Here is a 13,345-nt window from a genome sequence, read left to right as displayed (position 1 = left end):
TTTGTATCCCATAAAAGGCAATAGGAAATGGGTGTATCTTTTAGGATTGGTTATAGCAATCAGCCAATAGGAAATTCAACCAGGCTGATTGGACAGAGGCAGCCAAAGGAGGAGCAAGGGGGCTGGACTGAGGGAATATAAGTGCTGGCCATAATGACAGGAGACCAGGCCAGAGCTTGGTAACCATATACCACTGTGCCTCTCATTTGTCTGACAAATAAATTATTATTTTAATTTCTCTATTGCTGCGTTGAATATTTCATTCCAGCTAAGCGTTAACCACAAGCAGGGTGCTACACTACCTAAATACAGAACTTGACATTATCAACTTTGATTTTTTTTTCTTAGTTTGGGCTCAATTCTCCATCCTATCAGGGAGCTGTAGTAGTGAGTTTCCTGCATCATCTCAGGGTTAGACTACATGATTCTGAAGTTTCCTTCCAGCTCTATAATTCTTTATAAACATGATTATTCTGAGGTCATTATAAACTACGGTACTTGATGTTCTGCTCAGCTTCCCCATTGATACATTAAATGGCTATTTGGCCCATAATTTGGCAGACTTTAAGATGTTAGTAAGGTTTGAGCTAGGATATCATTTGAAGGTGGGAATAAGGAAGCCCCCTCTATAGATTCAACACAAGTTGATGACTTGCAACTGGCAGAGAAGTTCAGCAGTGAAGTTGGCCGTTGGCTGTGGCAAGAGCAACAGAGCAACAAAGGCAGAGCAAAAGATGTCCATCAACCATCCCAAGGTCTCAGGCTACAAGAAGATGAAAAGACATAAAGAATTCTGCTTCTGTGATATCTGAACCAAGGAACCCACCCGTGGGAAATCATATTGGACTGACTAGCAAGAAGAACTAGCATGATCCCATGCAGAAATGAGACAGCTGTCTGAGGATTCTGTATCCAGAAATATTAGGTACTGGGAAAGTTTAAGCCTCTCTTTCAAAAGCTACTGAATGATTTCAGGTCTCTGCAAACCAATTTATGTGGTTTTTTCTTCTTAAAGAAAGGTTGTTTTTTTTTGAGTTTTACATAACCAGTTTGAATTCAAACATTGTACATCAACATCATCATTCAGGATTCCCTGAACCCCTTGACTCTCCTCCGCTCTTCCATGGTTACCATTATCAATCTTTTTTTCAACTGCCTCCCTTATTTTCTATATTTTTTAAAACAAATAATCTATTTTACCATAGTTCTTCACATATTACAAGCATTACTCAAATCCTGCCATCTTAAAGAAAGTTTAATTAGGCTAATTGTTAATAATACACAGCATAGGCACCAACTCCAGGGGGCTGAGGACACCTCAGCGCCCCCAAGTTTGTGGGGATGGGGCTGAGCCTCCCCAATATTGAGGGGCCAGATCTCACCAGGCCACCCCACTGCCACTGTAGGCCTCATGGCCTCCTCGCGACTTGCATGACGAGCCCCTTCAATTTCAGGCAGAACTCAGCACCTCAGCTTTAGATCAAGTCCCCCCCCCAAACAAAAAAACCAAGGCTGGCTTCAGGTGCATTCACACAGGTGTTTTGTTTGATTCAGGGAGATTTCAACATGTGGGTAGAATTTGGGCTAGTTTTGAAATGAAAGAAACAGCAACATTTTCCAGCTTTACACCTACAGAAGACCGGACAAATCCTCACAGACAAAATTAGGACCCTGCCAGGTCAAGTAGGACCATAAGCCAGAGGTTGTCCAATTTTTTTTATAAATTATAAGATTTCAAAAAATAGCAAAGTTGTTTGCCATTTCAGTCTTTGAGCTCATAGAGCAAAGTGCTGTCTTCTTTTCAACACTCTCATTCCTGTACTGACGGATGGCAAACAAAAAATGAGTGTGACAATGGTTTGTTTCTAGGCTCACTGTAAGTCACACATTGTCACAATATGTAGGGGTAACATTCCCTTGAATTGGCAGCCACACCTTCTTTTAAGATCCTCCCTGCATCCCTGCAAGAATGTTCAGAGAATTTAATCTGAGTTTTGAATGCTTAATTGGCCATGTGGCAAGAAGAAGCTTTTCCTTCTCTGAGTTAACAACTGTGTTCCTCTGAACCTTTTGTTTCAGAGGCCAAAGGAACATTCAGAAGAAGGAAATCCTGGATAGGAAACTAAATGTCACCATAGGAAAGAGCAGAAAAATCTGCCAAGAAGTCTAAACTGGATTTACTATCATGACTGATAATCGTCAAGAAGATACAAAACTGCAGTGCTTACTGCATATTGACCAATTGTAAGTAGGACACCTAGCTTTCTGAGAGCTGGATAAACTATATTTTGTTTAATTTTAATTAATCCCAGCAAGGAAATATTCTGTCCCCAAATTACATGCAAAACAAGTTGAAATGCCAGTTAACCTAATCAGGGATTCTGCTTATGGTTCTGAATAAAGTAGTGAAAGAGCAATGAAGCAGGCAAAGGCTGCCAATACTGAGCCATTTCTTACTCATAGTTTAGCCACTGCAGGAACACATGATTCGTACTGTACATTCATGATTATTTGGGCTCCGATGCCATTATAAGAGAACAAGGGAGGCGTTCATGGTGAGTTCCGGCACCTCATTTTCTAGAAAAATAGCACTGGTTGGACCCACTGTTGGTCTTGTCTGCTCAATCTTCTGGAGCCTGTCTTCACATGCAGGGGAAGTCCCAAACTCAATGAGCATTTGAGACCCATCGGCTACCCTCACCTGGTTTAGCCAGCCAGTCAAATTCATTCCTGGGGTATGACCGCTGTCACATGCTGACAGCTTCTAGAAGCCACAGGTAAGAGCTGGGTGCAAGGTGGGGACCAAAGGTGAACAAACTACCCCAAAAGAAGCACAATGTGTCGTCCCCCACCCCAGCTACTACCCCTCCCCTAACACCCCATACAGCCCAAAAGAAACAATAGTGTCTGTTTTAAAGACTGATCACCTTTTCATCTTTTTCTCAAAATCCAGCCCAATAGCTAACTGGTTAGGTTGCTTGAAAGTGGGCCAAAGAATAATGCTATTATAATTGCCTGGGCCTTCTCCATAGAAGGGTTTCTACCAGTAATTATCCTGAGGCCTCCTTATTCTTATTTAAGCATTGCTGCTGTTTCAATGCTTGGAAATAGTTACTGACCAAAAAAACATTGACAGAGCTGCATTCCTGGCTCCAGCGCAAACCCCCTTGATTTAGCTGTGGGATTTTGTGTGAATACGACTGGCGTACGTGAGCATTTCTAAGCCTCATAATTATATATCATCAGTATTGCATAACATTTGCCCAAATGAGATCATTTTACCAATTAGGACATCACTGGGGAATGTCTCAGCTAAACGTTTTTGCTCAGCCAACCTTCAGATGAGAGTCAGGTACAACTGGTCCCTTTCAAAGATGTTTGGGAGGGAAAGAGAGAGGAATAAAATGCAGTATCATAGATAGATAGATAGATAGATAGATAGATAGATGATAGATAGATAGATAGATAGATAGACAGACAGATGATAGACAGATGTGTTTCATTGATGCATCCCTAAGATTTTTGGTGATGTGGACCAAGTTAGCAAATAGTAACCATATATCTGTCTTATGGAAGCAATTCAGAGTGCATGTCTGACCTACAAGATTCATAGAATCATAGAATCATAGAACTGTAGAGTTGGAAGGGACCCTGAGGGTCATCTAGTCCAATCCCCTGAAATGCAGGAATCTCTTGCCCCACGTGAGACTCGAACCCATGACCCTGAGACTAAAGTCTCATGCTGTACTGACTGAGCTATAATGATTTGGAACAATCATTTTAAGAGACTGCCTATATAAAAAAGCTGAGGTGTGGAGTCCGCGACCAGAAGGAGTATCAGGAAGAGAGGAATAAATTTAATGTTTATCTAGTTAAATTTGTTAAGTTAGATTAATTGAAAATAGCTTGCAGATACTTAATTGCCTTAGGATTTTATTTATGTTAAGTGATGAATTAATATGTTTAATTCCATAAGGTGAAGATTTAAGGATGTTAATGTTTAAGTTAAATTTCATAAGAATTGGGATTTGGAAAACCGTTAAAAGGACATGCAATGAAATTAAACCAAGGGGTAGTGAGGAAGTCACTTAACAAAGTTAATAAGTGTAATTTTCAATAAGGCTATGATTTATGTTTGTTTGTCTTGCGTGTTTGTTTGTTTATAATATTGTGAAAACCAATAAAAATTTTGAAGAAGAAAAAAGCTGTGAATTATATAATCTGTGGCCTTTTTTCAACTTGAGAAACATTTATGCTGCTGCTATTATTATTTTATAATAACAAATTACACAGCACAATAAAGATAAAATCAATGGTTATGAGAGGGAGAGTTTTAAAAACCAAATGGGAGTCTGCCTGAAGAAAATAAAAGCAAAAGCAAAATAAATTGCATTCAGTATAATTTGAATAATCAAAAAATAATTTAACTAATCTGACCAATTTGTAATCTTGAACACTTGGATGTGGCCTTTGGCAACCTCTTCATTATGCTGGAACAGGAATGGATAGACAAGGCTTTGTTATACTTCATAACATTCATAGAATCAGAATTGTAGAGCTGAAACGGATCAGAAATTGTTTTCTGGACATGGACTCATGATAGGGTTCCACTGCAGTTCTAGGAAATGAGAAAGTTGTAGATTCCTCATACAATATTTGGGTCAACTAGTCAATTTGGAACCACTTGCTGGAGAAGCAGTGGATCTAGAAGAAAGCAGCAGAATCCAACTCTTACCTTGTGAGTGAAATGATCTGGTTTCTGGATCACCTTACATGATAAGGGACCATAGTACTGGATACTATCCAAGAGATTTTGTCGTCTCTTTCCAAAGAAAAAAAGAGAGGCCTCTGTGCACACTTTTAGAGCCTGAAAGCCTGATCTGAAAAGCTGAAAAATGTAATATAAAGTATAGCTCAAACATGGCTTGCCTTAAGTCATGTCATTTACATGATGAAAACCTACTATTCTGATGTTATTGGTTTTTGTGTTTTTTTTAAAGAAAATATTTTTTATTGATGTAAAGCAAAAAAAAAAAAAAAAATTGCAGTAAGAGGCAATTTAATGGAGCCAGGAATTTTATTGAAAGATGCAGATCCCCTGGGCTTGTCTGGAAAATAAGAAACATGTTCAGAGATGATGCGTCCTGCAGGCCTTTGAGGTTCACAAGAGAAGGTCTACCAGGAGGTTTGTCTAGACTGAGAGTTAACCTTCTCGTTTGAAATGAGGAAAATAGCACCAGCGTTTTGCTTATGAATGCATAAAGTGTTCTGTGTTTGATTAAGGATGTTGGGTGGGTGGGTGTTTTTAGCTCAGCGACACCACAGAGTGTTGTACTGTCAAAGAGGAGTACTGTCAAATATGTACAGAAAATAAACAGGAGATGTAATGCAGCAAATGACCTCTAAACATATGAGAGGGTTTAACAACCCTTGGCGTCTTCTTTCCAGAATCCAAGAAACTTTGATATATATATTTTTTAAAATACAGTTACGAAGGTTGCACGCTACCCCTGATCTCTGCTGAGTGGTAGCAAACTTCCAGGAGGCTCCAGATACTTACTCAGGGTCTTGTTTCTATTGGGAATCAAGGTGTGGCGAAGACTGCTAGGTCTTTAAGAAATATCGTTTATTAATGCATATTAACACTGGAAGTTTTCGGTGGAGGGAATGCAGAGTTTACAGCATTTATATTCACATCTCAAGAGGGGCTTGTTCTCCACAGCTGTGCAGCATCAGATTCCAACACATCTCTGTACCTCTGTCCCAGGCTGACTTCAGGCTGACCTCTGTCCCTTAGTCCCTGCATGGAGCCTTGGCTCCACCCTTCTCCATCCCAAGAACCTTTGCAGAAAACAACTTTTCCCACCTCTGTCTGCTGGCACCCCTTATCCAGACCACTGTTTTTTCAAAAGGGCCCAATTTTCCTGAAGGACATCTCTTGTATCCCCCCCCCCTCACTGGCAGAGAGCCAGTGTGGTGTAGTGGTTAAGAGCGGTAGTCTCGTAATCTGGGGAACCGGGTTCGCGTCTCCACTCCTCCACCTGCAGCTGCTGGGTGACCTTGGGCCAGTCACACTTCTCTGAAGTCTCTCAGCCCCACTCACCCCACAGAGTGTTTGTTGTGGGGGAGGAAGGGAAAGGAGAATGTTAGCCGCTTTGAGACTCCTTAAAGGGAGTGAAAGGCGGGATATCAAATCCAAACTCTTCTTCTTCTTCTTCTTCAGAGAATCTTTTGCCCTGGTGATGGTTTTCACTGATGTGTTAATGCAGTGGTTCTCAAAAAACTTTCTCCGGGGCCCACATTTTAGAGTAAAAATTTGCTCACACCTAATTTTTAATTGATAAGAAATATGTTAGAAAACTAAAAGAAACAGCTCCTAGCAGTGCTTGATTTATGACACATAACACAGCTACTTTGTAATAAAATCATGGGGCATCTAGAAAGTATCAAACAATGCAGCTACATAGGAACATGAGCCATTCCCAAAATCTAATATTGATTGTCCTTGAATCTTCCTGGCACACTTGCCATCCTCTCCTGCCACACCCTCTGAGAACCACTGTGCTAATGACTTGCTTCCAGCACCTTTTGTCATTTTTAGTACCGCTGCAGCAGGAAGGTAAGTGGTGTGCTGTTGCACCAGAAGTGGTTTAGTTATGCTGGCCACATGAACTGGAAAGCCGTCTGTGGACAAATGCTGGCTCCCTCGGCCTGAAAGCAAGATGAGCGTTGCACGCCATAGTCACCTTTGACTGGACATAAACATCCAGGGGTCCTTTATCTTTACCTTTACCTATCCCAGGTGAGGCCCTGGCCTGGCATCTTCCCTTCAATACTCCAGATACCAGCTAAATTCTACCCCTTTACAAATTTCTAATATTCACTATGTCCAGCAGTTATGGGTGCCCTCGCACTCCTAAACTCTGTTACTCTAGATCTGTAACAATACTATTGGAATATCCCTCCCCCCCCTCCTTGGTTCCCAGATATACTCACTGATCTGGTTTGCATGACTTAGTAAGCCAAACTATGGTTTCCTGGGATTTGGCTTAGCACAGGGAAGAGGTGGGAATAAGATGTCCTCAGTTCAGTATATATTTAGGCTTAGTTTCAGTAGCAGCTGAGGGCTAGAGGGTTTTCAGAGCAACTGCCCTCCATTACTGTACAATCTCTTGAATAATAAGCATTCCATCTGAATCCAACTTTAGGCAAAGTTTCACCAGCTTTTGGTTTCATTGTTTGCAATATGAACCTCTTTTGCACAGATCACATACTCTCCAGCATTTCTCCAATGAAAATAGAGACGTCCTATTTAATGCTGATGGTGGTGGTGGTAATTTTATTATTTATTCCACTTACCTTATACCCTTTATAGCCTTACTAAAATCAAGATACACTATGTCCACAGCATTTCCATGATCCACCAAGTTTGCAATTCCATTAAAAAAAATAATAATCAGATTGGTCTAGCATGACTTATTTTTGAGAAACCCATGCTGGGTCTTAGTAATCAAAGCATCCTTTTCTAAATGCTCACAGACCGACTGTTGAATACCAGGACCTTCCCTGGTATTGATGTCAAGTTCATCGATTGGTAGTTACCTGAGTCTTCCTTTCCCCCCTTTTTTGAAGATGGGGACAGCATTTGCCCGCCTCCAGTCAGTAGTGATCTCAGCTGTTCTTTAAAATAATGCATTTAAAGGAAACAAGAGAGGGTCAGCCAAACAATGTTGTTTTTGTGCTCCTTTGTTCAGCACTTCTTTGTTTACATGGCTCTGTATGTAATTGTGTGAGTCTTGATAAAATCATACAAACATTTAGCAGGACCACACCTTGCTCGCCTGGTCCCTGAGTAGTTGCTAGCAGCTCCCCCAAACTCTTTCTTCTGCACTTTGGCCTAAATGCCAGGAAACAAACCCAATAGGCAATAAAACACAATGGCAATTATCATTTTTGCAACCTGTTTCTCCCCAAACAAATGCTCTGTAGAAGAAAAGAACCGCTGAAGCCTTTTAATGAACTGTTTGAACAAACAATGGCTGGGGCCCAGGTGCTGGATCTAACGGGGATGCAAACTCACCAGGCAGCCTTTGCTGGGTGTTTGTTTCCTCTTGCAATTTGTACAGCTGCAGAGGGAGCCAGGGAGAAACAGGCTCCATCAGGAAGCCCTGGCTGTGGGGTGGAGGAATGCTACTGTATGTAGCATCTGGGTCAGAGGTACGGCATCCAAAGCAGCTGCTCAAAAATCCAAATGGTCCCACAAACTTTAAAAGGTTGGTGACCCTCACCCCATTCATTTCAATGGGATTTCTACTGACTAGCTGCATTGCTAGGTTCTTAAAGGACACAGGGCACAGTTCGCACACACTGGTGTAAAATCTCTGTATGCTATTATCTATGTACGATGACTCTGGGAAATTTTGCCGGCGGATGCTGTGGTCTCACTGTGCCCATCTGTCCAATAAGCAAAGTCCAGAAGAATTAAATGGAGGAAAGAGCAGGTCTGCTTCAGAAGACCAAGGGCTCAGGCCCCATAAGCCAACACCTAACAATTCCCCAGCCCCAGAATGGGGCTGGTTTGCTCTGTTTCATATCATGAGCATTGTTTTTATTTTGTAAAGTGTTGGAACAAGTTTATAAGTTGAAATAAAATATAAGTGTTAGCAACAGGCCTCTTCATTTTTCTTTTCTCCCTCCCTCTTTTCTCTTCTTGTCAGTAGTACTTCAAAAGAATGTAAGATCTGGTGCTCTGAAACATTCTCTTGTATGTGTGTTTTATGGATTTTCCACTCTCTGATACTTCTCAGCTGAGATCAGGCCACCTAATAGGTTTTGGGAATTGACAGCATTCTGATGCAAGAAACAGACAGAATAAAGTTCAAAGGAGAAAATGTGCTTCTTTGCTGCTTATTCATGTGTTTTTAAAAATAGGATGTCTGCATTGTATAGCATCAGCATGAATAGTATGACCCCGCCTGCTTAATGAATCAGAATGGTGCATGGTCTTTTTTGGATGAAGTAGGGGAAAGAAGGCTAGCTTTTTTTTGCATTAAAAACATCCATTAGAATACCAGGACCACACACACTCTCTCTCTTCAAAATATCTCAACTTCAAATCAATCAGTAATCAGAACATGGAAACCTCCTGCTTGCATCCCATTCGGGCACTCAAGAAGCAAGGCGTGCCTTTCTCTCTACATGTAACTATATGATTAAGAGAGTCATGGAATCGTGATTTGGCTTTCGGTGATATTTGGTTTTCAGGCAGTAGTGGCTAGTCCACTGCAGATGTGCCTGGAGGAATCAGGTTATCTAGATCCTGTTTCTGGTTTCAGGCCCTGGAACAGTTTTAACCCTAGAGCAGCCTTGGTCGCCCTGACTGGTCACCTTTACTGGGAGAGAAACAGGAGGAATGTCACGCTGTTGGTTCTCCTGAATGTCTCAGCAGCTTTTGATACCATTGACCATGGCGTCTTTCTGGAACAACTCAGAGTTGGAGGAACTGTATTGCAGTGGCTCCACTTCTACCTGCAGGATGGCTATCACAAAGTAGTGTCAGCATCGCCGTAGAGCCAGTGCGCCAACTGGACTCATGCACCTCAACCCCGACTGGGCTAGGCGAGCTGGGTAGCACCGCCAGAGACCTCCTTCTCGCAGGAACAGGTCACAGTGCTGTGGACTCACAGCTTAGAGCTGAGAGCACCGGATTCACTGTCTCAATAATACAGTCGTTGCGCAGCAGAGTTTTGCAGAGTCTTGCAGAGTATAAACCACTCGGAGAGCAGCTCTGTAGAATATCTTCCTTTTATTCTGTAACTACAACTATGATACAAAGCTATATACAGAGCTGAATATTCTAAGCATAAATCAATGCTACACTGAGAGTCTGCAGCTGCTCTTAGCAGCAATCTTATCTCTATGATCTCTAACACTCTCACTCTCTCCGATACACTGACTGACTGACTCTCTCTCACACACACAGATATGTTGCTGGGCAGAATAAGTAAATAGGCAGGACACGCCTCCTCTTCTCTGTGGAGAGTCAGCAGAGACCATCAGGAGATGGTCAGGAGATTCTTGGGTATGGGAGGGGTGAAATCTCCTCAAGTAGCACTAGGGAATGGTTGCTAAGCCCCATGGCTTTGGGGCTGTGAAGTCCTGAAGGGGTCTGTTCTGTCTCCCAAGCTATTCAATTTCTATATGAAACTACTGGGAGCTGTCATCTGGGGATGTAGAGCACAATGCCATCAGTATATTGATGACGCACAGCTCTATCTCTCCATTCCATCTGCATCATGAGAGGCCATGAAGATGTTGGACTGGATGGAAGCAGTCAACAAACTGAGACCAAAGAGATGGAGGAGGCACTGTAAGTGTGTGGTGTTGTATCTGGAAAGTAGGTGGATTACCTGCTCTGGGAGAAGTTGTGCTACCCTGGAGTCCCAAGTGGCTTCTGTGGCTAGAAGTGTTTATGCCCAGCTTAGGCTGTTTTGCCAGCCATGATCACCCCTGGAATGGGATAGACTGGCCTCAGTAGCCCATACTCTAGTGAGTCTGGTGAGAGGGTCTGCCCAATGGGCCATGTAGGCTTCCCTCATGTCCTTACATTCTAGATTGGGGCAACAGTGCAGAAGTTGGGCATACTGTAGATATTGAAATAGTTAGCAGCACCAGCCTACACAAGTGTATACCTTCTTCCCCTGATGTTGGCTGGATACAAAGGGCACAATTGTGCGCTGAGCCTCTGTATGGGAATGTGAAGATTCTGTTCAGCCCTTCAAGTTTGTTTTGAGTGGCTAAGTTAAGCATCCATTCATGGGTGGGTAGGAAAAGCCTGAGGCTACAGATTATCATGATGTTTTCTAATTGGGACCAAGTTAAAATAGAACTAAATCCCTAGCGCAGACAAAATATGCTCTCATACTTAGTGTCGGATAATAATTATGGTTTCTCATAAAAGCTGCTAATGACAGCTTGCTGTTTTGTGACCCAAGGGAGCATCTACTTTGAGTTGTTTCATGCACACTGCCTAAACAGCTCCAGAGAGACCACCACAATGTTGGGCTGTCTCCTGGCACAGGGAAGTTCTTTTGCTCCACCTGCCTACTAGCATTAAAAAAGAAAGAGGAAAGCATGCAATACGAATGGACAGCCTCCCACCTGCTTTCGGCCAGCCTTCCTCCCTCTCAACCTCTTCCTCTAGTAATGTTTCTCACTTCCTTCAAATCCTTCTTTGGGACAAGTTGTGTGTTACTGGGATAATGTAGCACCCATTTCTGCCCTGGCATGGCTGGATGGCACTCAGTTCAGTTTGATAATGTCTTTAGGAATGAATGGTGTCAATTAGCAACTGATTTGAATGCTGCTCAATCCAAACATGTCATTCCTCTTAAGGCTTGGCAACAGTGAGATCAAAGCATGACATCATTTATTTAAGGGAGTGGGTGGCGCTGTGGTCTAAACCAGTGTTTCCCAACCGGTGTTCCGCGGCACACTACTGTGCCGTGAGACATTGGCTGGTGTGCCGTGGGAGGGAGGCGGGCGAGTCGGGCGGTGAGAGGCGGCGGCGGCGAGGATCCGCGTCGAGCCGGGGGCGGCTCCGCGGTGGTGGTGCCGAGCGGCGGGGCAGCGCGTGCAAAAGGGAGGAGCGCGAGACAGCGGAGGAGGAGGAGGCCGGCATGTCCGGGCAGCAGCAGCAACAACAGCAGCAGCAACTCCCGGCGACGGCTCCTCAAGCCCCGCCGCCGCCCCCTCCTCCGCCCGCTATCGCCGCCACCACCACAACAGCCGCCGCCGCCTCAGTTGCCGCCGTCCCTCAGTCCCTCGCTCTGCTGCCTCCTCCCACCCCCAAAGCTTGGAGGTTCCCCGGCAAGGGGGAGGGAAAAAACTTTCACTTTCGTGCGTCCCTCCCGGCGTGACGCTGCGCGCTGACGTCACGGGCTGTGCCGCGGTGGTGTGCCACGAGATTTTTTTCATTAAACAGGTGTGCCGTTGCCCAAAAAAGTTTGGGAAACACTGGTCTAAACCACTGAGCCTCTTGGGCTTGCTGATTGGAAGGTTGGCGGTTCGAATCTGCACGATGGGGTGAGCTCCCGTTGCTCTGTTCCAGCTTCTGCCAACCTAGCAGTTCGAAAGCACACCAGTGCAAGTAGATAAATAGATACCACTGTGGCAGGAAGGTAAACAGCGTTTCCGTGCACTCTGGCTTCCGTCACGGGGTTCTGTTGCACTAGAAGCGATTTAGTCATGCTGGCCACATACCCCGGAAAGCTATCTGCGGACAAACGCTGGCTTCCTCAGCCTGAAAGGCGAGATGAGCTCCGCACCCCATAGTTACCTTTGACCGGACTTAACTGTCCAGAGATCTTTTACCTTTACCTATTACTTATTTAATACTATATGCTGCCATCTGATAAAATAGCAGGGTGTGATCAATGATAAAACACCGTTAAAAACAATAATTTTAGTGATTATTTCACCCAGTCTATGTGGCTCCTTTCTCCAAATGCTATGGGAGCCCCTAAAGGTGGTTTCCATGTGTTTCCGATGTCATATTGCTCAGCTTTCTCCACTTCCCCAAGAAATTAAATGTCTAGGGGCATTGCTACAGTTTTTCACTTCCTTAGGATGGGAGTGCAATGGAGATGTCATATCTTTTAAATATCTATTTTATGAGCATATAAGCAAAACAAAGTGATATTCTGCAGCAGGCAGCAAAAAACACTGAGCTTGAGTCAGATCCCTGAAGCAATGGTGTGGACTCCCACAAATCTCTGGCTTCCAGGCCAATTAAACTCCTTTCTTTATCTCTCTCTCTTTCCCTTCCTTCCTCCCTCCCTCCCTCTCCCCTCCCTCCCTTCCTCTCTTCTAAGAGTAATCCAGCTACAGCTGACAGCTGACATGCAGTGGAGAAGCTGCATGCTCCGGCACTGGGGGCAGAGAGCAGGCGGGGGCGTGGCTGGCGCGCATCCCGGGGGTGTGGCACGCACCCGGAGGTGTGGCATGCCACCCGCAGGGGTGTGGCACACGGTGGAGGGGGTGCGTGGCGAGTGGCCAGGGGTGGCCACGATGGCGCCCCCCTCCCCGATGGTGCAGGGGGTGGGCGTTCCCCCCGCCCCTCTGTTCCTCCGCCAGTGCTGACATGAAATAGCATTTCATATTGGGCTGTTGACAGCCTCTGTGAATTTTTGTTTATTACCACCTGTCAAAATTTAGATATGAAAGAGATGCTAATAAACCTAAAGTGTTTGAATTCCTAATTTCCAACTACTTGTAGCAGCTGAATTCACAATGCTGAGCCAGTATATTTCACATTCCACCATTTTGCAAAATGTGATTTCATCTC

General features: G+C 44.0%; 1 long non-coding RNA gene across 1 annotated transcript; it reads left to right on the top strand.

The window, feature by feature from the left end:
- Positions 1-592: 592 nt before the first annotated feature.
- On the top strand, positions 593-5,261 carry LOC309538968. The gene is made up of 3 exons (XR_014222561.1): positions 593-925; positions 2,080-2,244; positions 5,088-5,261. It is a non-coding gene; the product is annotated as an uncharacterized lncRNA (long non-coding RNA).
- The last annotated feature ends 8,084 nt before the right edge of the window (positions 5,262-13,345 follow it).

Source organism: Podarcis vaucheri, assembly GCF_965113315.1.
Source record: "Podarcis vaucheri genome assembly, chromosome: 8".
Taxonomy (NCBI): domain Eukaryota; kingdom Metazoa; phylum Chordata; class Lepidosauria; order Squamata; family Lacertidae; genus Podarcis; species Podarcis vaucheri.
Note: the sequence above shows the minus strand (reverse complement) of the source record. Positions and strands in the feature narration are given on the sequence as shown.